Source organism: Bactrocera oleae, chromosome 2 (assembly GCF_042242935.1).
Source record: "Bactrocera oleae isolate idBacOlea1 chromosome 2, idBacOlea1, whole genome shotgun sequence".
NCBI classification, from domain to species: Eukaryota; Metazoa; Arthropoda; class Insecta; order Diptera; family Tephritidae; genus Bactrocera; species Bactrocera oleae.
In genome coordinates this window covers 64657990-64685040 of record NC_091536.1, presented here as the reverse complement: position 1 = coordinate 64685040, position 27051 = coordinate 64657990, and positions in this window count along the sequence as shown.

Genomic DNA, 27051 nt, shown 5'->3' with positions numbered 1-27051 from the left:
CGCATCGTTGTGGCATCTTTCACGCAAAGGTGGCTTCTATTAAGAAAGTAGCAAATCTTTACATATTACATCATTTTCTCTGCGATATTGGTTATAGTATGAGACCGATTCTAAACTCAGTGGTTGCACATTTGAATGCTCAATCTCGCCATAAACTGCCTCGATCTATTTTCTGAAATGTGTGACTGGACTAAGCAGAATCGCTTGAAAAGTAATTTTTGAGCTGGCTTTTAATGAGCTGGCTGAAATATACGCTCTCGCTCAATATGTTTCCTTGTATGATATCTTAATAGGTATTTACTAAAGAATTTAAGCTAACTCTATGTAAAGAGTGCTGAACAAACGAGATGCAATGTTGCTCAAGAGCTTTTCGTATGATTTCAAAGCTTTTACTTCCTTCCATTACAAAAATCTTACAATCAAAATTTCTTTTTGCGACGTATTACTAATTATACACCGAACAGGTTATATTAAGTTTGCCACGATGTGTGCGACACCCAAAAGGAAATGTCAGAGGCCCTATAACGTGTATATAGAAATGGTCAGGGTGACGAGCTGAGTCAATTAAACCATGTCCGTCTGTCTATATATATGCGAAATAGTCCCTCAGTTTCATAGAAATGGACCTAAAAATTTTCCATCCTTTTCTCACCAAAAAGCTATTGCTTTGAACCGCAGATATCGGACCACTATAGCATATAGCAGCAATACAAACTGAACGATCGGAATAAAGAGCTTGTATGGAAAATTTTTCCATTTAAGGAGGAGCAGTGGTGCAATCTCCGAAGAAGTTGTTTAGATATGATTGCTATAGCATATAGCTGGCCTACAAACTGAACGATCGGAGTCAAGTACTTGTTGGGACAACATTATAATTTGACGAGATATCGTCAACAAATTTGGCACGGGAAAATTTTTCAGATCGAGTCCCTATAGCATTTAGCTACCATAGAAACTGCGCGAACAAAGTTCTTGTAAATTATATTTTGTATTTGTGAAGGGTTTTGTAACAAATGATAATAAGTAAGAAAATATTCAAGTTCCAATTAGAGCGGATTAATTTTCCTTTGACGAAAAATACAAATAAAGCTTCGTTTGGATGTTGATGATTAGTTTAAAAATCCTTCCAAAAAACCTTTTTTGTTATTTGACATCAAGTTTTTCTTCGCCTTCTAATTTTAAGGATCGCAGCCAATGATAAACTAAAGTATACATACGGAAGTAAATCATATTTGTTTAAGTTGTCATTTTCAATTACATTTAAAGTTTATTGTATCTTGAACAGGATATATACTAACTTTGGTCCGAAATTTGTAACAGCCAGAAGGAAACGTCGGAGACCCTACAAAATATATATATATATAAAGGATCGGCGTGACAAGCTGAGTCGATTGAGTCATGTCTGTCTGTCTGTATATACACGAACTAGTTCCTCATTTTTTAAACAACCGGTATTGGATCACGATAGCATATTGCTGCCATATAAATTTACCTAACAATATCATGTCTTTGTATGGAAAAATTTTCTATTTAAAAGAGATCTTCACGAAATTTGGCAAGGATTATTGTTCAAATCAGCTCTAAAATCTCTAAACAAAATCATAGCATATAGCTTCCAATCAAAATTTAAATAAGTATTTTTCTATAACCTTTTATGCTATAAGAAATATACCTGTGAAGGATAATAGCGCTTCGATGCAGCCGAAGTTAACTTTTTTTTTGTTTTAAACTCCGAAAATTATCCTCAAAACAGTAGGAGGCTTTATTTTTAAAGCAAGAGCAGAGAAGACCAAAACAAATAATCTCAATAATCGCTGCGAAATTTCAATGCAGTGCATCGGTCAAACTGTAAAGCAAAAGCTTCTTAACCTTAAGCAAATTGCGAGAACTTCTGGTAAAAGCTATGAATAACTAGAAGTAAGTAATAATCAGCAGGCGAAGATGCATTAAGCCGACGATATATAACAACTGCTACAACGGAAATTTTTGAAATAAAGTAAGACAACAACAATATGGAATTATATGCAACAATACACGGAAGCAAGAGGCGGCTGTAGAGAAACTCAATCAACAAGTGCAAGTCGAAAGGAGGTAAGAGTTTAGAAAATTCAGGCTTCAATTAACATTAAGCACTATCAGACGAACAATAAACACGCCAATACATATGCAAGAGCACATATGTACGCTTATGTATGTGGAAAATTTCACTAGGAGGCAGCAGATTACAAGCGCATAAGAGAGAACGATTGTGTAATTGTAGCATGTTGCAACTTGCTACTAACTAGGCACACCAAGCATGCAACATTATTAACTCGGACACGAGGCATGCACGAGTATTTAAGTAACTACTTTATATGTATGAAGAAATTTGTATGTAAATGCAAATCGATGTTCCAAGTGGTTGCAAATATTTTCCGATATAAATGAACACCAGCATACAGAGTGATTAGTGTGGAATTAGAGAGATTGGCAGATGAGAGGCAGCACACTAACGGTATAACGATAGTTGTGGCTGTGCGGCATGCAACAGGATATGAAGTGGTATTGTTGTGAGAAATGAGAAAACAATAAATGGTGCTTGATGAGAAGCAGCAAGCCCTAGAGTGACTTTAGTAGCTCAAAGCATAGACACCAGCCGACAAATTTGCATATATGAAGGCACGTGTATGTGCCTGAGCAAACTCTTTTGTGTATAAATTGTGAAGTGGCAAGCCAAGTGCGTTGCTTCGGTATTCAAACGTTAAGTGATTTTGTACACCCAAAATATTTACTTACATTACAGACACTTGAACTGACGAGCAACAAGCTTCGAGTCTCGAACAACTTTGCGGTTGCAAGCAGGCGAGTTCTGGTAAATTACTTTCGTTCTAAGTAATGAAAGTGCATTGCAGAAAGCTCTTTTGTGTAAGTGAAGAGCTGAAGTGACAGCGAACTTTTTAATATGAAATGTGACTTTATTTCAAAGCAAGGTCTTTCGAAGTCTTGTGAGATGGCTGATGTACAATAAACTACCTTATAGTCTTAGAAGGGTTAAATTAATTTAAAGCAGAAATTTTTCTGAAGTTATAAGTGGCATGAAAATTATCACAGAGCATGAAGCTAAGGTTGGAAATATATCCAGTTTCTTATAATAAACTTGAAGATCCAAACAATACTCTTGATGGTTAACACATGTAGAAGTGCGTATGCGGAGCTCAGATTTGAAGCTTAACTAGAAGATCAAGTGCCTCCATTTCGTTTAGAAAAACGTCAACAGTGGCTCTCGCCAATTACGAGTCTTAGGGAGCAAGCACCGTAATATAAAATTGACATCTTTAGGTACTATATAAAATACATTGGCTCTGTGCCACATAACGTTCTTTCGATGGTGTGCCGTATTTTTAGCCTTAATCCATTTATTTAAGCAAACATTCCAAAAGATATAAGAAGTATTTAAAAACTCTTTCCTCGTTCATTCTCATCATCTGAATTGTCCCTTCATAGATTTCTTTCAATGTTCTCTCAAATTATTTTGCTCTTTGCGATTACTAATAATGATAATTCGGAGGTAAGTGGATGCCTATAGCTCTAATTGCTCCACAACAGGAATAGCGTCTTCGGTGCGCACTGTACGAAGTCTCTAAGGACGCTTATGTACTAGGCCGAAACCGACCCGTTGTTGCTCGAATTACCAACTCTTCTGGGCGATTAGGTCGACCGAATATTGGACGCAGCGAGCGATGCATCGTGCGAACCGAATGGAGTAATCAAGACCGAAAAAAGTATTGCCGCATTTAAAAACACACGTCTAAAAACATACGTTATTTTGCACAGCCAACAAAGTTTGGATTTGAGGCCCTATGCTCCAATACATACAGGAATCCAGAGATACAGGAAAAGATTATGACTTCATGATAACTTGTTTTGCCTTCTAGATTATAGATGGAGATTCTTCTCACTTTTAAAGGATGTGTCAATTGGCAGTTCATATGAATAGATCATCAGATAGCTTTTGTACTGCTGATGATATTCTAGAAAAATTTTCAAGTGATCGCTCTTAGAATTTGATTTTGACATTGAATATGCCTCGTAAGTGGTTTGTGCTTAAATCAATATATCATATATTTAATATGACTATATTATATACGGATATTGCATTGGTCAATCATGTTGTTGATGTTGCTAGCCTTCGAGCCTCAGTCTGATCAGGAAGATATTTACGGCAGCTGTGATTATATAACACGGTTTTCCGATGAATAATGTAACTAGTACACTCGACGTTCTTGCATTTAGCGGTTTTGTTAAGCGAGCTGTGCAATGTAAGCGCACAGCACTTAATGTGAACCATTGTGTTTTAATCACTTTAGTTAACCAAAAACCACTTTTCACGCTAAACGAGCCATGTCAATGAAGTGTTGAGTTGCTGAAATTCAGCCGAATTTCAAGAGAAAAACATGTGCATGCAGCATTGCATGTTGCCACAACATTGTTGCCTAAGGTAATTTGAGTACGCACAATGCAACACACACACACACATGGTATGAAATTAAGGGGGTTTTCTAGTCTAGAGGCATGAATTTTATGTGATTTTTGAAAGGCCGTAAAAAAAAAACAGTAAATCTTTTTACCATCCATTTTTTTATCAGTTGTTTATTAATGTTTTAAGAATACAGAAAAAATTAAAAATTAAATAAAATTCTAAATTCGAAATTCTAGCAGGTGATAAAGTGGGGGTCTCAAAAAATTGGCACGTGACCATACCCCTGATTTAACCCTCCAAGTAATCTGAAAAAAAAGAATAGGTGATTATTAATCTAGAATGATGTCGCAATGAACTACGGAAAAGTTTTTCACAAAATGGCAACTATTTAAAAAAAAACGTAATTTTTTACCGTTTTTTGAAATTTTGAAATTGAAATTTCTAGACTAGAATACCCCCTTAAAAGGAAATTCTGTTGGATTTCGCCAAAAAAAAAATGGAATATTAACAGCAAAGCGAGAAGTTGGAGTTTCATTTTCACATTGTATTAAATTGCATGAAATCATCTTTTCTGGAATAATAAAGTTTTGAATATGCAATCTCATTTTCAATTCACTTTATATTTACCATTAAATTTTTAAATAACGGAACGCTTTGTAAAAAAAAAATAATTGAATTTAATTCAATTGTGTAAATTAAGTTAAGTGCAATTAAGTATGCAGCATAATATAATAAAACAAATGTGCGTACATATGGGTATGTGTGTATATGCAAATGAAAAACAACGCACGCACATATGCTTTGGTAATGCGCCTAAATGCGCGCTTAAATTCCTTTCGCTATTCGCACACACACATACTCATGTTCTGGTGCAAATACAAATGTTAGCATATTTATTTACTTTCAATTGCATTCGCTCACAGCAATCGAAAGCGTAATCTGAGCGTCGCGTTCATGGTCATTTATACCTGTTTAATAAATATGCTAGTGTATGTGTGCAAACAAATAAATAAATAAATGGAATATTTTTTAATGAATGCAAACAATGATTGAATATCAACAATCGCACACACAAGCACTTCAACAATAACACAAGTATTTTGCCAGCAACGCTCACAAAGGTAGCATGCTGGAAATAGTATTTGCGCTGCCCCAGAGGCTACTCTCCAAGCACACGTTTTGAATTGCACAACAATTTCCGGCTTTGAGTTAGTAGAGGGTTTTGTCTTTCTCCCTATCGCGTGTTTAGTTGGGTACAGTTGAAGGCAAAGATATGGAAATTAGTAAATTTTAATTTTATTCAATAATTAGAATTTGGTTTTGCCATTCTAAATTCAGTTTTTTCGCTTATTACAGTGAAATAGCGTAACACCTGACCAAAGCAAATCTCCGAGTTCGAGAACTTGAACAGTTAAAGAGAAGTTCTTAAGATACCGCAAAAACTGCTGAAGATTGATAAAGTCTCATTTGTTCTGTTTCCTATTTCAGCGAGTTCGCTTTAATTTCTGGAAATATTACATCCAAGGGCCTAAAAGAGAAAATTGAAAAGGAAATATCAAATAACAAAGATTAAAGGAAAAATAATTTACGGGCGATCTGATGTTAGAAAGAGGAAGTTTAATTTTTAAGGATTACACCAAGTAAATAATAAAAAATTCACATAAATATTAAGGTTATGTGAAAAATGTGTTGTTAGAAGAGTGGTAGATATTTTCAGTACCTACAACTTTGCTATATAACTTTTTGATATAGGACTCCTAGTGCTGCCCGAAAACCGAGATAAACCATTTAAAGCCCTCAAAAATTCAACCACGTCCCTTTCCTTCTTCTTCCCTACGATAGATCGCTCGTAAATTATTTTTTCTTTAATTTTGTATTATTATATGTTTCGTTTCCAATGGGTTTCAACGTACTATAAATTCTTCTTGCACTGGTATATTGGGAACAAGAAACATACTGTACATCTTGCATTTTACAGGAGCTTTTTACAGACAAGTAGTAGTAGAGCGAAGGTTGTACAATATGTAAACCCGGTCTCTACAGATTATCTCACATATTTGTTTGTTATTTATTTCTGTTAATATCTTTTTTTAGGTCTGGATCACCAGCCAAAGAGAGCGTTAGTCTCACATCTCACGCTATTAATTCATACAAAAAATATAAAATTCTTGTTGTTATCAGCGGAGCTCTACGAAAAATCCATAAGCAGCATACAAATACAAATATAGTGGCTTGAACGAGCACATAGTCAGCATATTTGACTGATACATTACACTGACACCCTATAAAAAATATTTATATACTCGTATGTATGATCAGCATGACGAACTGAATCGATTTAGCGATGTCCATCTGCCTGCCTGCATATATGGTACTTGTCCCTCAGTTTTTGAGATATCGATCTAAAATTTTGCTTACGTCCTTTTCTCCCCAAGGAAATGGTCATTTGTCAGACATCGGAGGACTACAGCATATAGCTGTCATTTAAACTGAACAATCGGAATCAAGTAATTGTACCGAAAACTTTTTCATTTGACGAGATATCTTCGCGAAATTTGTCCAAGGGAATGGTGCAATATTCAAAGAAATTTTTCAGATCGAATCACAATAGCATATAGCTGTCATACAAACTAACCGATCAAAATCAAGTCCTTGTCAAGAATCTTTTGTGTTTGTTAAGCGTATTATAGCCTTGGTGCAACCGAAGTTCACGTTTTTACTTGTTTGTGTCTAATCTGCTCATATACCTCACATATTGATAAGCAAGAACCGATTTGATGTGGAAATGGATGAAATCCGGCGATGACCATGCCCACTCCCACAGCTGATCAAAGCTTTTTAAAAACCTATACACAAGTCACAATTTTGCGAATCCTTAGCCACCTAACAAACACAATTTGGACCGCCAAAGCGCAGCCCAAGCTTAAAAAGGAAATCAACTATGACTTCATGATACTCAGTTGAATTGCAAGTATGTCTTAAGTGGATTGAGGTTTCAACCGCAAATTGATGTAGGCATAATGTGCAACATTTTGGGTTATTTCGAAGTTGAAATTTTCACTACCATTGTTTACGTGTGCTGCTATATATGTGTGTGATAGCACTCTAAAACAAATAACAATAATTATCTTGACAACAATTTCCGGTATTTGTTACAAGTCAAGCGAACTGGAAGTCGACTTCAAAAGTATGAAATACGTACGATATCAAATACCAAAACTCCATTGGCTTGCCAACTTAACACTTAGCCACTTGCCGGTGGATGCCACATTTTATGAGGGCGAACATTTGTGGTCGATTGAATTTGTATGCGTACATACGTGTGTGTGCAATGTAAGGTGAATTTCTTACTTGACTTGACTTATGCTTTGAAAACGCACCCGCCCCACTCCACTGCTGGTGGTTGAATTTCGCCTCGTGCTCAGCATATTGCCGATTAGCAACAGACATTTGCGGTTGCGGGTGGGGCGGCGAAGCGCTTTTGACTTCCAGTTGATGGATCCGTTGGCGCTCCGGACGAACATCGCTGTTGATTTGAGAGCGTTTACGCAACGTACAACGGCAGCGTATCATGTCAAAAAGTTGAAAAGTTTTGTTTTATGATTTTGTAAATTTGATAAGGATAACATTTTAGCAAGAATATTACGTGTGGCAACATCTTTCGGCTTAGCCGAATGGGTGTATTTTATTGTGGTGGTAATTTCCAAGATATTAAATGCTAGTTTGAGCGTGAAATTAAAACATTACCGAATTAAATAACTCTGTTCTTCTGCTTGCTTGGTTACGAATGCGTTCTTGTTTTGTTGTCCTTCATGGTGTGGCGTGTACGAGTTATTTCCTGAGTTATGTTGGTTTTATAACGGGTGTTTTTTTCGAGTTATAGAATTTTAAATTGGCATTAATGTTCAAGATGGCGACCGATTTAACAGCTGTCAAGTGATTTATTCTCAGTTTGGTTTAGCAATTCATCATGAATAGACTCACACCTGAACAACGCTTGCAAATAGTGCAATTTTATTTCGAAAATAATGGTTCTATGCGGATTTATCGTATAATACGATGAAGCGCACTTCTGGTTGAAAGGCTATGTCAACAAACCAAACTGCCGCATTTGGAGTGAAGCTAATAATCAAGTGTATGTCAAAACACCGTTACATCCAGAAAAACTGACTGTTTGGTGCGCTTTATGGGCTGGTGGAATCATTGGTCCATACTTCTTCAAAAACGATGATGAGCAGAACGTTACAGTCAATGGTGATCGGTATAGAGCCATGATTACAAACTTTTTCATTCCTGAATTGAACAACCATGATGTCCAGGAACTGTGGTTCCAACAAGTCACAGATGTACATATTTAAAATGTAATGCCACAAGATTATCTTTCGGATAAATAAAATTCATGTCAATCGAATAATCCATCGTTTTTTTATTGCAATTTAAAGTTCTATACCTCTAAAAAAACACCGTTTACTATATTTATCTGTCCGCTGAGTTGTGGTATTGTTCCCGTACAGCTGTCTTATTAGTGCATTTTCGCCAAGGAGTGATGCTATTTTGACCATATTCGATGATAAATCTCTGATTTCCTTTCACATTTAATCAAGCAAACTTCTAAATTTAATTCATTTTCATTTCATTTCGGGGTGAGAGACAGTGAAAACGGTCGGCATTTTGTAATTCTGCTAACACTTCAGAATAAGCAACTTTTTCATTATACTAGAACTTCACAAACATTGAGAGATAATTTTGTGTCTAAGAGGAAATAAAAATAATTAAATAGTCGCAACTTCCAGGCTCAATTAAAAACTTTAGCTCGCAATTTTTTTAATTCTATTGAATAATTACAAATTCAAGAACTTCAACCTGACATTTCAAGCTTTCCATATCTGAGTACTTTTTGATTAAAAGCTGTTCTTTTGTTCTCAAAATGTTCTTTTAGCTGCAAAGAAAACTATAAAATGGTGGTTAGTCATATATGACTAAGCAACGATTACAATAGTCTTCCAACTTATCTATAATTTCGAAATTCGAAGAAATATGGGTCTAATTTCCCCAACTATCTTTCGCAGTAACTATTCATTATAACCCGTAGCTATTCTTTAACATGCATCTGATTCGCTTGATCCTCATATGCTACCATAAACCAACTGATTAAATTTAACTCGAACCCAGACGAGGCGATAATAAACTTTTTTCTAGATTGGCACAAGCATCCTTTTATAGTCGTGTGAAGTTTTAACACCATGTCAATTAGTTTCTGTTTGGCAGTTGTGTGTTTACGACGCCAAAATTTTGTCTGGCGATTTTTACCATAAAAAAAAAATTAGTGATATTTCAGTAATTGAATCAAAATATTTCACCTCTGATAATGGCGATTACGTCGAAAAAGTTAAAACAACTGTGTTTGGAAAATCGTCGTGTTGGCGTCAAGAGATGGGATAGGTCGAAAAAGAGATGACTGTCTAACAATTTAGTGAAGGGCGCTCCAAAAATTTACCGATATTAGAAAAAAATAATAAAATCTTTAACTTCGATTGCACCGAAACTATAATATCCTTCACAAATACAAAAGCTTCCATACAATAACTTGATTCTGATCGAGTGGTTTCTATGGCAGCTATATGTTACAATAATTCGAGGTGATCAATGAATGCTCCGTTGCCATTGGAAAATAATCAATGCCAAATTTCGTGCAGATATCTCATCACATACAGTAGGTTATCCGACGTTTACTTGTGGGTGTTACAACCTTCGTAGGTTTAGGGTATAAAAAAAAACTTCGCTGAGTGCACTGAATGCCATCCCAGCCTTATTGGCTCAAAATGAGCCTATTTTGAAGGCGATAACAAATATTTATATTAAAATATGTGAAAATGATGTTTTTAGTCAGTCCAGGTCAAATTTGATCAAATAGTATTTGCGCTGGCAAAGAAATTTGCGGAGAAACTTTCGCCAACGAAACTATAACTTGCTCTGACTCTGTGATGAGTTAATATTGTTTGCGACATATTTTTGATGACAAGTGCAATTTTTGCTATACTCCGTAATAGTATGTTAAAAGTTATTAGAGTCAGTTTTTTAAACTATTTTGAAGCAGACTACTTTTCATTGGTCTTAACAAATCTTTGTTAGAGCGCTTTCGAAAGCATACACCTTAGCATAAGCGCACAGAAGCTCAAGGTATCCAAATGAGCTTATTTTAATGTGAAAAGAGTGTGACTTCTTCAATTATCTACAAGAATTTGAAAATATAAACTTCAAGATCCAAATAAGTCTTCACTTACTGCTTAATTAAACAGACATTTTTCAACAATCGAAAACAATTTAGAGACGAAAAGAGTTTCTCGGTTATTTAGGACTAATGAAATGCATTTTATAAGCTGAAAATTTGCAACACTATTTCACAGGAATGCAAAGTATTCGAAAAACAATTACAGTAGTTTACCATAACATTAATTTGATAATACCAGTAGCAAAAAATATTTCTAGACAACAATAAGAAGTTCACATATTAAGCCTAAAGTAATTGTAAGAAACTGAAAACTAACTAAATTAACAAACCGAAGGCGAAAAGTGTTTGGGCACAATGAATGTAGACTCTTGTAAGTTTTTCACACTTCATTCACGGTCCACCGCAGCCGAAGTGTGTGAGACACAAGAACAATAAAAACTGCAATAACATTAAATAAAATCGACTGGGCGAATTTTAGTTTCCATAAACACCTACGAACATATTTACAAGTATATACGAATGCATGTGTTTGTGTGTGCGTTTGGGCTAGCTTGCAACCACATATGCAAAAATTCACCGGCAAAAGTCTTTGAACCGCAGGCTGTGGGATTTTACACCCCCACCGTCACTGGTCTTCGCTTGTTTAGCAATTTGTTGCTCATTCGTTATTTGTTGTTACACTGGTTAGTGTATGTGTGGCGGCCGAAGTTAACTTGCCGCACGTAATAAACTTTTATGGGCGTGTTCATAATAATAAAATTTCATTAAATAACATATGCCGCAGCGGCAGCAAGAAGCCAAAGTAAAGGAATTTTCGATATTCTCGGCATTTTACAGAAAAGACACACATATACCTAGACCAATGCATAAAAGGGATAACTGCATAGATGAAAGTGGTAAGGGCTCCGCCGAACTGAGGAATGTGAGGTGTATATTTATATAAGTAAGTTTGTACAATGAATTATGCTTGTTTGTGTCTGTATATTGGCGTGCGGCTGCAAATGTGGCTCTGTCGCAACTAACACAATTCAATTAGGCAGTGCATATGAATGTGTATGCGGTTTTAATTGTGTGAATGTATATGTGCGTAGTATAAAAATAACTTTTCCTGCAAATTCCACTATAAAAATATATACATACATACGTAGAAACAAATGCAAAATATTTATTTATTAGGATGGTCCTTGATATCAAATTAACCTTGGCTTTTCATCAATCCATTCTATTGTAGCACAGACATGTATTGCAGTCGATTAATTTGCTTTAAAAGACGTAAAATGAGTTAAATGTTGTCTAGAGTTTAGAATCTACATAAGATATGTTCGACTGACTATTCAAGTCGATGTTTAAATAAACAAGAAAACAACGTTAACTTCGGTTGCTTCGAAGTTAGAATACCCTTCACAAATAAAAAACTTTCCATACAAAAACTTGATATTGGGACGTTCAGTTTGTATGGCAGATATATGCTCTAGTGGTTCGATCTTAACAATTTTTCCGAAAATTGTACCCTTAACTTAGACAATAATCTATGCCAAATGTTGTAAAAATATCTCCTCAAATATAATAATTGTCAAAACAAGGACTTCATTCTAATCACTCAGTTTGTATGGCAGCTATATACATTAGTGGATCGATATCGGCGGTTCCGACAAATGAGCCACTAATTGGGGAGAAAAAACGTATGTAAAATTTCAGATCGATATCTCAAAAACTGATACTAGTTTGCGTATATACAGACAGACAGGTGGGCAGACAGACGGACAGTGCCCAAATGGAACTCCTAACGGCAAGATGAACCTTACTAAGGCAAGTAGTCCTTCGTTTTACTCAAGGTCAGAAAGATCTCGTGACTGGTGCTGGTTGTTGACCAACACTTACCGGCCTCACGGGAGGCCTCTAGACCAGAGCAAAAAAACAAGAGGACAGTATAGCACCAACTCATTCCCAGTCTGTTAAGGATGGCTTTCTTGTAAGGCCTCATAGGCTTTGTTGTTTCCAGGGATTCCGCTATGACCGGGCATTGAAACGAGATAATGAAATAGTTTGATCGAATATATAATAATGTCAATGCTGGCTTTGAATAAAAAATTAAATCAGTGCTGTCCCTCTACTATTGGTCTCTTCGTCATAGACACACATTGAGACTTGAGAGCTACAATTTTGAAACTCAAAACTCTCAATCTTAAAAATACTCCATTAGAAGATGCTATTGCCACAGATGCTTCAACAGGATGCAGGATGTATTGAGTCTAATTCTATCCCAAACTCACCAGATTCAAACTTTACCTAAAGAGAATGAATTTAAAAACAAATTCTGACAACAAATTTCTACAAACTGTGAATTGATTAAAATCATTTAATGAACAAGCGGCATTATTTGTTTGAATTAAATTAAAATTATAAGATTTAATTGAAAACTTAATATACTGGTTATTTATATTTTTCCTTCTGTTTTTTATTAATATCTACAAAGGCAAAATATGTTGAGGAAAAGTTTAATTTTCAAAGCTAGTTATTCAAATGAATCAGAATGCATATTCGCCCAAAATAGTGATTATGAATTATCAAATTTGATGTATATTTTTCTACATATATTAAGGACCACCTTTACAAGCTATATAGTACTGTTCAAAAGAAGCAACTTAATGAAGTTTCAGAAATACCATATTTTCTCTAACGTGTTGACCATTAAAAATATTTTTGGCTTGCCGGCTTTGGAAAAGAATACTAAATTCAATTAAAGTAAAATAAATATATGCATATGTTTACATCTGTACTCATATAACAATCTAAAAATGTATATATTTCTTGGCACAAGCAATAGCCTTATACATTTCACTACTATTGAAATAATTTCTATCGTTTTTCTTTACTTGCTTGACAAAAAAATATCCTTTCGACCAGTCAAACCACTTTCGACACAATTTTTAAGTTTTTCATACGGTTCTATGACTTTTTGTTCTGACAAATCCACTGTCCACAATTTGTTTCTCCATGCGTTTGTACTATACTATATACAAAGGGTACATATACATATGTATTTGTACTTGTGACAGTGTGTGTCACAAAAGGAGATTTATTGTGCAGTCAACGAGTTTCGAGATTGCATATAAATCAAAAAATCTGCCAAGTGGAAAATTTCATTGGAAACTTATGGATACGCACAAATTAGTGACATGCAACAAAGGGAGCTGGGAAAAAAATCTTACAGAAATTGGAATTTAAAAGAAAAATCGCGTAGACGCTTATGTGCTAACAATTCCCTATAATTTCAAATAAAATCTTACACTAATACTTTATGATCGAAGTTTGTAAGATAATTATTATTGGTATAGTTTTAATATGCCACGGCATCTATGAGGGTCACCAACAGTGGACAAGCCAAATAAAAAGTTCCCCACCAAGGCTGGCAGTATAGTGTGACTATTAAAACTACGTGAGTTATATGGTCAAATTGTTCAAGGAATTATATAGAGGGGAGAGTTTAGTAAGACATGTCATAAAATAATATGATTTAATTAAAGTATTCAGTGTATGAACCGATTTCATTTGTTCTGACCACCAAACCACATTTAAAAGATACTCATTTATTAGTACCTATTTTAGAATGGTTTTAAAAACATATATTGGGGACTCAGCATGCCTGCAGCAATGGCAGACCAGTAGGCACTGCACTGCACGCCGTTGTGTCATAGCTGGATCGAGCAACCAGGGGGTATATTGTTATAAAGGAGATATTCATGCAGCTGTGCACTACGTACAACACTAATGAATGTTTCAGTATAAATATCAACTTAATTGTTTTTACATATAGCACCCGTGGACATAGCCGGCAGATGCATTGAGAAGGACATTCCGAAATATTCTCTCACTTCGACAGCATTCCTGATCTTTCTCGCGCATATACCTTCGAGACATATGTGAGTGGGGCAGAGGTGATGGGGAAAAGATGCATTGAGCTTTTTCACGGATGGCAGATAAACTTCTCCAAAGTGCGGCATCTTTTAGGAAGGTATGCATCCACTACGACAGCAGAGCTGCTATATAGGCCTTGAGCTCGCTGACAGTGCAGTAGCATCAAGCTACTTCCATGTTAAATCGAAGTCATGCACCCACCATCGCGGAGTCGTCGAAAATTGTAAAGCCAATGAACTTGCAAGAAAAGGTACCGTTATTCAAATTCCATATTTCTGCTCGTTGCCATAGCAGGTTTTCCCCTGTCTTAGCAGCAACCAGCTTTCGTCAGACTAACGTTGAAGTTGCCATATACAATATTTTACGAACCCGGCGATTTGGCTGGAATAGATAGTAGCCATCTAGATAAATATGTGGCAGGCTCTAGGCGTTTGGTGGATATGTGACGGTCTAAGCTAATACTGAACAAATAAAAATAACAAATTTAACTTGCGGATAAAATCGTAAAATATGAGAAATGCATATAAACAAAAGTTGTAAGTATATATGTAAAAATATGTGTCTATTCATGGAATGTTAAGCAATTTTCCCACCAATACCGGATTCGCTTCTTGAACAATCCGCCTCTGCATTGGCGCATGCATTTATTCATTAGTGGCATTATGTTAATGTGCTTTTGCGCTTTAGTATTTAACATAATTTGACGCTGTAGAAGGAGTAGCGCTGTAAACAAGAAGGCATGTAGTTAAAAACAAAGAATTATAAATAATTTATATTCACATAAACTTAAATAATTCAATAAGCTAATGAGCGGGTCTCAGCAAAACACATAGATAAACTATCTGTGGCGAATGATTTTGCTGGTGAAAAATTCCAGAAGATTATGAAGAATATTTTTTTAATATTATAGTTAATAGTGGCAACACGTTATCAGACAAAACTTTATATTATGTATTTAACCAAAATCGGGTCATTCTAACTATGCTATGTAACAAGTTCAATTTACTGAATTTTCAGTCAGAATTGTCAGTTTCTAACTTATTTAAATTCAAGATCTCAAAATCTTTTTTAATATGTATATAGTTAAATTGTATGAGTCTATATATAGGTATAGGGATTTCCGATAGGTAATATATTATTTCTTAGTGTCGTTTCGGCCATTTTTAATATGACATGAACTGTTTTTATACTCTCGCAACCTGTTGCTACAGAGTATAATAGTTTTGTTCACCTAACGGTTGTTTGTATCACATAAAACTAATCGAGTTAAATATAGGGTTATATATATATAAATGATCTGGATGAAGAGACGAGTTGAAATCCGGGTGACTGTCTGTCCGTCCGTCCTTCCGTCCGTCTGTCCGTTTGTGCAAGCTGTAACTTGAGTAAAAGATGTGATATCTTTATAAAACTTGATAGCCATGTTTCTTGGTACCGTGAGACGGTTGGTATTGCAGATGGGCGTAATCGGACCACTGCCACGCCCAAAAATCGCCATTAATCAAAAACAAATAAATTACCCAAACTAAGCTCCGCAATAAGATACAAGACTGTTATTTGGTACACAGGATCACATTAGAGAGTGGCATCTGCAGTTAAAACTTTTTTTTAAAAAGTGGGCGTGGTCCCGCCTCTAATAGGTTTAATGTGCATATCTCCTAAACTGCTAATGCTATAATAACAAAATTCACTGGTAGCAAATTTTTTTAGCACTTATATTGACGGTGTGAAAACAGTTGAAATCGGGTGGCAACTTCGCCCACTCCCCATATAACGGTACTGTTAAAAACTACTAAAAGCGCGATAAATCAAGCACTAAACACGCCAGAGATATTAAAATTTATCTCTGTGATGGTATAAGATGACTTTATAGGAACCGCGTTCAAAATTAGACAGTGGGCGTGGCGCAGCCCACTCTTAGGTGAAAACCCATATCTTGAGATCTGCTTAACCAATTTCAACAAAATTCGGTACATGAGTTTATTTTCTATATTATAGTGCGAAAATGGGCAAAATCGGACTACAACCACGCCTATTTCCCATATAACACCATTTTCAATTCCATCTGATTCTTTCACTTCCCACTATGCATACCAAGCAACAATGATTATATCGGGTTAAAACTTTGCGTGAATAATACGTTTAAAGTATGTCACCTTGTGACCAAAAATTGTCTAAATCGAACCGAAACTGTTCAAGCCCCTAAGTACTAAATATGTGGACCCCAGTGCCTATAGTTGACCTTTTACCGAAAATATCAGCCAATCCACAAAGAAATCTCAAACGAGTATACCATTTGACTTTGCGAGAGTATAAAATTTTCGGTTACATCGGAACTTAGCCCTTCCTTACTTGTTTATGGTTGTTTTTTATTATTCTTATTAAAAACCCCTATATGTCTATCCTTATACATATGTATAAGATTCAATACGTTTATAACAGCATATAGGTCTGCAATAAAAGTATGGTTTCCTTTTAGTCAACTAAAGCGCCAATAAGTGCATAACCTTTGGTTCTTCTTTCACCCCCAGTAGGGCAGAGCTTTCAGCCATATATTAACGTTGCCTTGACAAATCTTCTTTCGCATTCTTTTGATATGACCAGAAGGACTGAGCTGGCAACACTGCTCATTAGACTATGGCAACTATACTGTTTATTCCGGCTCGCATGCATAAATATCATCTGCAGACTGACACAACAAACTTCAAACGCACCCTTACTTCAAAGGCATATTTTCGTACATGAAGTGTACCTCGAAAAAATATTCAAAATAGCTGAATAAGAGGCAAAGCAGCAGCGGTAGAACTAACGGAAAATACGGAAATGCTACGATTACACCATTTCTTTGTACGATTGCCCAATGGAGTACAGTGCCTTGCAGATATTCACTTTGAAACTGTCACTGTCCCAGAAATTAACAGCATGAGAAAAAACACAACAACAACATGTATAAAGTGACCAACTGGAGTGGCTGTCAGAATATGCAAAATAGCAGAAACCCCTTACAACTTGCGCCCTGCAATTCTTACTAGCTGGCGCCAACTCCCCTGCCGCACGCTCGCTGCAGTGCTCACGACCAGCTGCAGTCAAGTGAGCGTGCAACTCGTTTGCGGTGTGAAATGGCTGCTAAATGAAATCTTCTCCACCTGTCCGACACAGACAAAAACCCAGCTAGGCGAGCAACCTGGCAGCCAAGCAATAATTATATAAACGTATATATGTTTAGATGAAAGTGTAGCTCTACCTATATATGTATAGGTGTGTGTGCATGTGACTTGTGTAGCTCAAGTTCATGTGTGTTTGTGACTTATGGCAGTAGCAGCAGCTTTTTTTATACCCCTCTCTTACTCTCGCTCCCCCCACCCAACTCCTCGTCACACTCTACTTTTCACTGCTAATGTATGTTAATTACAGGGGATTTCATGCGGAGGATTTGCATTTTTATTTATGCTACTTCACTAAAAGCAAAAAAGTGCAAAAAGTGAGAAAGTAAAATTCATTCTTTTTTTCGTTTTGCCCTGAAAAATGTTCCGAAAAATTGTAGTCTCTACTAAAAGCTCTATGCGCCGTAAGGCATGGTGCCTGTCCATTTACGTTGATGTACCAAAGCTGCAACGACAGCGGGGCGATCGGGGTGTGTGCAATGGGTAGACAATACTGCTTTGGTGCTTCGTTTTATGGCCACATCGGTGCTGCACATACATTCGTAAGCGCGGTAAAGACCAACGAGGTCAACAAGATGGCGCAGCCCATACTCTCACATCCATTACACTATTAGCTGCGACTCGAGAATTGTGTTTGTGGAAATTCGTATGAAAATTTTTGTAATATAATTAAAAATTTAAGTCAAATATTCCAATCGGTGGAAGCTTTTGCATTTTTATCCTTAAGTTGTATGCATAGAGTTGTTAAAACTGAGTCTCACAAAAAATTCAAGACTCTAAAATATCTTTAAGCTGAAACTACATTCCAGACTTTCCAAGCCTTTTGGCTTCCAGCACTTATTAAGCCCAAGAATTAATAGCTGAATGCTAAGGTGCCTTGTATGGAGTTCTATTCCGAAGACTGATTGAAAACACAATGAAGAGGGTATTAGGCCAGCTTAGTATTTCGAATTTAAAGAAATTCAACTGCTGCAAAATGCAACACCTTGTTGATATTTCTTAGACAATTTTAACTTGATAGCATATAAATAAATTTCTTATATCTATTTATATTATATTGTAATAATAGAATAAACCAACTAAAACAGCGAATTAGGCCCTCAGTTTATGATGTATCGATCTAAAAGTTTGCACAGGTCCTTTTCTCACCATGAAGCTATTCATGGAATTTCTTACCTCAGACCTATATACGATATACCGTGTATAAAGCTGCCATACAAATAAATCAATCAAAATTAAGATAAATAACTTCATAAAGATAATTTTTCCTTGTTAAGGAACTTTAATTCGACTGGAAGGTTACTTATATCAAACAATGTGGCTAGAAGGAACTAGCAAAATGTTGTCCGTTGTATGCAAATCGTAAGTCGGTTAAGTTTCCAGATTTAGTTAACCTTTTATCCGATTAGTTTTTATTCGGATATCGGAACTAAACCTTTTTAAGATAATAGATGTCACATATGAGAAGGGGCCCTTTATTTGTGAAATTCTGATTCGATAACTTAAATTTCGCTTTAGTTATATACAAGGTGCAATTCAAAAGTTTCAGGGCTTTTATTTAAAAACGAATTTTATTTGTTCTTTTTTGAAAAATTTATTGGTCGCCTTCAAAATAGTCTCCTTCCGCCTGAATACAACGTTTTGCACGTTCAAGAAGGTTATCGAATGACTTTTTTAGGTCATTTGTCGGTATAGCGTTGAGGATGGCGGTCGTGGCCTTTTGGCACCGTTGATGATATGAATGCGATTTTTGGTCAAAAAATCTGTCGTGAGTGTCGAACTCTGAGGTCTTTTTCGTGTTGTTTCAAAGTGTGCGGGACAAATCGAGCACAAACCTTTCTGAGGACCAAATTTTCTGTCAAAATACGATAAATCGACGCTTCGGATATTGATAATTCCGATTCCATATATTTAAGCGATGATTTCGGCTCTTTTTTAATGAATTCACGCACAATTTCCGTGTTTTTTTCGTTCACAACATCTTTTGGCCGGCCCGAACATTCGTCGTCTTCCAAGTCCTCCCGTCCCTCTTGAAAACGTTTAAACCACTCGTGAATACGGCTACGGGATAGACAATCATCACTATAAACTTGTTTCAGTTTTGGTAAAAGTTTTACCAAGTTTAAAACAAAACTTAATGTTGGCTCTTTGTTCGATGCTCATTTTCCGACCGACACTACAAATGTAATGTCACTTGTAGCGCGATATCTCAGCTGTTATACAAGTCAGCTGTTATATAAATTTTATACGACAACACTGAAGAATACACAATTGAGGGATAACAATTTCAGATAGATGGCGCCACTAGAAGCCGCGTTGTTTAAAAAGTCCTGGAACTTTTGAAATACACCTTGTATTGTAAAGCAAAAGCAAGTTTTGTATGAGTGGTACAAAATTACGTTCTACGAAAATTATAATTAGTTGTGTGGCTGTGGAAGTTTTAAAGATACCTATGTTTATAAAACTTAATGAAGAGTGGACTATGTCCACTTCAAAAAACTTTTAATCAAACATGTCGCTCTTTTTGTTACTTTATTTGGGAAATTTGAGGTTTGCAGCTTAATTGCTAATTAAATTATTGCCCAAGTTTTCACCAACATGACCAGATGGCTAAACAGACATTTTCAAATAAAGTCGTTATGTCATCCGAATTGATATAACTATTTGGTGTTGCAATAGTATGAAAGGTTTTTCGGAAAATGCTCAACGTCATACAAGTTATGAGTTGACATTAAAGCTCTTAAATGGCAAATCATTACAGAGGATATTTACTAAATATTTTTCTATTACTTTGGTTATATTAACTTTTACCTAGCACTTTTATTAGTTTCAGAATAAACCATTTAAAAGGGTTGGTAAAAATCTATAATAAGAAAATACGTTAAATTCGGTTGCGTCGATGTTATAATACCCTCCACAATTTGATTGCTAATTTTTTCGAAGATTGTACCGTAACATTGGACAATTATCCATGAAAAATTTCATGAATATATCTTGTTTAACAAAAAGCGGGCTTTCTTACATGAGCTTGATTTGGATAGATCAGTTCATACGGGAGCTGTAGTGGTTCGATATCAGCGGGTCCGATTAATGAGCCACATATTGGGGAGAAATGAACGTGAGCAAAATTTCAGATCGATATCTAAAAAACTGAGCGACTAGTTAGCAGATATGCAGACAGACGGACAGACCGTAATGGCTACATACGAGTAATCGGCTCAGCTCATCACGTTGATCACTTATATCGGTATATATTTTCTGACCTTTCGTTCGATGTGAAAATTGACACAACTTCGAATTTAACGGTTTATAACATATTCGTTCATATTGGACATTGCTCATTTCCAGTGGTTTTGTAAATTTTTAATAAACAGAATTCAATAGAACTTTCCTTACTATAACCTATCTAAATTGCAAACCACTCAAAGAGTGACTGCTGTAAAGCGATATAAAAGCTTTGGACTAGGGTATTGCTACTTCGTTTTAGTCGATGATGCGTGAAAAACATACATCTGCGTATAACATAATGTGAGTATGGAAGTTTACTTTCGCGAAATAATAAAATCTATTTGCTTTTATATCTGATTAATTTGTCAAATTCACGAGAATGCTTAGGAAATTTTTTTGTTCAAGTAATTTTTAATCATAACTGTAAATATTAAACAGATTTACTTTGCATTATATTTCTATAAGATAAAAGACTTCTGCAGAATATTATTGGCAAACAAAATATTATAATTAAATTATATAATAATTGAATTATTAATAGAAAAATTTTGCGTGAGCATTTATGGTGAAATCATCTTAAATTATTGAACTTGATTAGAATCGCCTGTTGCACGATATTCAAGAAATATATATGTATAATATATTTATATATACAAATATATACTGGTCTTCTCGATACTTACTTCACGCATCTTTTCCATTCTCTCTCACCCTGACAACAATATCAATTTTACGTGCAATTGACTTTTGATATGGATTGTATTTGTTGCTCGAAGGAAAATCACTTTGAATAAAAAATATAAATATGTACATTAGAGTGGTCTCTAAGTTACCAGATCGAGAATTTTTTGACTCTCAGTTATGCAAATGATACTAAGCTAGTTATTGATATAACATATAAAGCTTGCTTTGTCGTTGAAATATATCATATAAGGCTTAAAATTGATAATATTGTCAAAAATTTAAATTTTGTATACATTTTGCTGCGGATCAAGCTTGAGATATGCGTTAATTTTTTTCTAGTGAAGATTTCTCATACGATTCATTATCGATTATTATTACTTGGGCTAATTTGATCTTCTACCAATAATTTTTATCATTTCCAAACTGAACTCAAATATTTACATGACATCTCAGACTCTAATAGATCTTTCAATGTTTAACCGAGTTTTAGCAAATATAATGAATATCTAAAATTTCTTAGAACTTTTAATATCCACCTTAATATGCATACAACCCTAAATATAAACATAAATGCGCCTAACTACAAAAAAGCACACAGAAAAATTACAAGAAAATACAAAAGTAAATGTTGAACAAGTTACACAAGCCCCACAAAAAAACCCGAACAAACGCATACATACAAAGAGGCATAACTGCATCTGCCTATAACCATAACCCCAAATAGGCTGGCATATGCATACATACGTGTATTTATGTATTTGTAATGTCTTTCCCAAGGAAATTATCTGTCGTCTTTTCATGTCTTTGTCGTTTAATTAACTAAAAATTGCTTTCTTAAATAGTTTATTTCAGTTCGTTATGCTCGAATGAATTCTCATTCCAGCAAAATTGCCAAAGGCCAACAGGAAGCCATTTACGAGGGGTAATTCATATAAAAGAAACACAGAATGACAACAGATATGCATGCGTGGCAAGTAGAGAGTAACTAACATCAGAATAAGCCAGTTGATGTACCTTTTCCGTTCCTTCTTCTTCTTCTTCTCTTTTCGTTTTTGTGTATACTTGTTAATGGCTTTTGCTTTGCCGGGGCTATAGGCAATTTTTGCGAAATATCATTACTGTTATGCATGAAATATGCTGCTTTTTGTTTTTACTTATAAGTCATATATGTATATATATATTCATATATACCTATATGTATATATGCTGACGGATATATTCGCATATGAGGAATATAATCCTTTTTTTCACAGACTTAATTAATGCAATGATGAAACGGAGCGCACACATGCATGCACAATACAATTAATTATCACACAATTGGACTCTCTCTTTTTTCAGAAAGTTAATTTCATTTAGCATCAGACTATTTTGAAGGCTTCAAGGAGTCCGAGAACCTATAAGTTAACCATGCAAAAACATAATTACCAACATTATTTTATGAATTTATTAGAACATATTTTGAAAATTATTTTCATTATTTCTATTCATACAACTAAAATTATAATCAGATTTAATGTCTCCAGATGGTGCAAACCACGAACTCAAAATTAATCAAAAACAGAAACAAGAAAAAACGTTAATTTCGGTTGCACCGAAGCTATATTACCCTTCGCAAATACAAAAGTTCCTTACAAGAACTTGGTTCCGATCTAATTTCGTGAAGATACCTAGTCAAATAAAAAAGGTTTCCAAGCAAGCACTTTATTCCGATCGTTCAGTTTGTCTGGCAGCTATTTGCTATAGTGATCCGATATCGACGATTCCGACAAATGAGCAGCTTCATGATGAGAAAAGGACTCGTGACAAATTTTATATCGATATTCAGGGTATATGTTCAGGGTATAACAACAACGAATCAACGGCGCTTGGATCTATTAAATCGTAACAAGTCGTTGTCGTTTTCGTATCGATATGTTAGAACAAATAAAACATAGCTGCATAATTATTCTTCGAAATTCAATACACAATAATCCGATTGGAAACCATAAATTGAATCAAAAGTCTAATAGACTAAACAGTCCACTTTTGGAGTTATAGCAACTATATTTTAATTGAGAGAAAAAAACTAACGTTGTTTTAAAGAAATTGTTGAAGAACAACCCAATCTGAAGATGGAGAAAGTCCTGTTTCAATGAACGTAAGAGAACACATTAAATGAAACGAAAATGTGTCGTGTTTGGAATAGAAAATATATCGTACTACCAAAATAATATCGATAAGTTTGCTAACATGGCTTTGTAATTTTTTATCACCGAAACCTTTTCTAACATTTTATCATTGTTCATCATAAATACTGTAAAAGTGTATAAAACCATTTTTCTACTTACCAAACGCTTTTGGTTTTTTATATTTAAAATATTCTTACTCACTGAATATATTTGTTGCTACTAATATACGAATTTTATAGATTGATTAAATTTTCCTAGCAAAACGTTACTCATACGCCAAGGCGCACTTCAGCTGATTAATTTTTGAAGACTTTTAACCAAAGAAATATAGTTGCTGTTGAAGGCAATAATAGCTAATGCAATTTCTAAAATATTTTGTGCATATTATCACATGCATCGTAATCCGATCAAAATTTCCTTACCTCCTAACTTCGAGCTGTAATCTACTAGTATCCTTTGATTGAAGCAAAGACTAGCATATTTAATCAAAGGCTAATCGTAAGCTTTCATATTCACAAGTGAAAGCATGTGGAAGAGTATTCCCGGCTTCTTTTGGCAATGTGCATGGTTAATTAAGCATTTATAAAATTTTTATTGTAAAAGTATATGAATTTAATTATATTTGTTCATTTATTAGTGGTAGGAAACTTTCATTACTCAACAAAACTGTTATACTCTCTGTTGCAACTTTTGCAACACTCGCAACAAAAAAAAAATGTGATTACATAGTCAAGGCAATAAAGCAGTTGAGCAATAATCTTTTCGATGGAGAGAATTGGATTTTCCCACAAGACAATTTATAACTACCCAGCAGTGGCTTAAAAGCAATATTTCTGGTTTCATTGGTGCAGTTGGTTGACTGATTTGGAAGTCCAGGCTTTAATCTTGGCTTGTCGAATATCGCACAGAAATTTTATGAGTCTCAAATTATTTGGTTGGAGCAGCGCTTCAATACCAATAAAAGCTGTACGTGCGTGTTATTGATCAATGGCTGTATCGTTTGGGGCTTGTGTAAAATCCAAAAGTTATCATTTTTTTTACATCGCTCATTTAGTATATTGATTATTAAATAAAATTAACCTTAATAAAAAAATATATTAGAGTTTCATTTTTATAACGGCCTGAACTCGAAATAGCACTTATGACAGGACGGTGGGTTTACGCCTTTACGTGCTGTTCGAACAGTAAAGTTCTTAGTTATGTTTCTAAGTGCACTCCAACTTCCAAAATTTTTTTCAAAACTTCCGAAAGTATAATTCATGCTTCCAAATGACGTCCTGTGGAGCAACCAACATAGTGAACAATGCCGGTTACATGCCCACTTTTAAAGTACAAGGTCAAATTTACCACAGAATTTAATCATTGCTTCCAGTTCAAGATGAGGATCCCAAGTTTTTACAAATTTATTTCACCGGTAATGAAGCAGCAGAAGCTGATCAGCGTTGCGCAATCAGTACTGAAGTAAGACGAGAAATCGTCTTAGACAGCCTTATGAAGGTGGATACATAGCCACACTAAAAATGCACAACGACGATTTTGCCAAGACTTTATTATACCCTGACTTAACTAAATATTACACATGGAACACATCTCAAAAGAAGTTTATGAGGAGTTTTAACAAACTAATGAGTCTGCTCTGTGAAATGGTCATCGCTCATATTGTATATATTTATAATTTCTATCTTTTTGTTCTATTTATAAAAATAAATGAATAATTTAATATATTTAAGAGATGAATTAAATATTTAATGTTGTAATTTTGTTGGTTAAGAAAAATAAAGCAAAATTTAGCGGGCTGGGTACGCTAGTATTTTATAAAGTCTCCAACGTTTCCTTCTAAGTGTTACAAAACTTCGTGGCAAAGTTAACATACCCTACTCAGGATATAAAAATATATGAATATGGCCTATTTCTTCAAGCGGTTACCAATTTGGTTTAGGACACTCAAGTTATCCGTTATACTAACGAAAGAATGAGCAGGTGATAGACAGATCACGCAATAAAGTGATCCCGTTAACCAATGTCTTCTCCCCTCACTAGCCTCAGCTCTGACACATTACCTATTCCCATTTTTCTCTCCATCCCTTGAATTACTATACCCTTTAGCTATTCGTCGTATTATATATCCGTTAAATCAACAAAATCAAAGGAAATTTATGGTCAATTGCTGGTTTGCTCACACACACCAATACTCTCATAAAAACCAAATAGTGTGTGTTTCTATTTACGTAAGCCGCATAGCTGTACAGCGATTTTATATTACTTTCTACACATGGCCACATGGCTGCTGCTACCATTTGATTACACCGACGTGGCGCATTTTGGTGCAATTTAAATTGCTGCGTTCAAATAAAATAAATGCAGAAAATGTGATTTCCGCTGTGCTTTTGAATATGTAAAGTATCGCATATTGCCAATACTATGGCAATTTTCCACACACACACACACACACTCAAAAATTTCACACGTTCTGCAAAAACTCGCTTAATAAACCACAGAGCAACCACATAACATAGGCAGACACACACTTGCATTGTTAAATATAAACACACATTCGCTCACAAGCACTCACACACATACTACTTTACTCATTCATACACATACGCTTTTATAAACTCACGCAAACACATCCAAATTTTCCAATAAATGTTTAGGTATTTGTCTTGTAGTTGTTGTTTGTTAAAATGAGTGTATTTTGTTGTTGTTGTTCAAATATGTATGTAGTAGGTACATATGTATGTATACGTATATTGACTGACATCAGCCAACATTTTATTGTTGTACCAATTCCGAATTGTAATTGATGCAATTGTTGGTGTTCTTATTGTTTGTATAGCCGCCATTATTGCATTCATTGTTGTATGAGTACACACATACACACACATGCGCACATAGTTATGTTAACACTGCTGTTAGTACAGCAGTTAGCGTATTTTGTTGTAGTTGTTATTGTTGTCCTGCCATATCGTTAGTTTCTATTATATTTGTGCATTTTGCTTTCGATTGCATTGCTAAATCAAGTAAACTTGCGCCGGTTGATTGGTTCAAAAATTGCCGCCAATAGCAATTTTCGCCGTACTATTGTATTTTCAATGTAAATGCAAAAAAAATTGTATATGTAATTTTTTTTATTTGTTTTCAACGATATTAACCCCAATATTTGCACGGGAATATTTTTGGCTTGCAAAAGCTTTC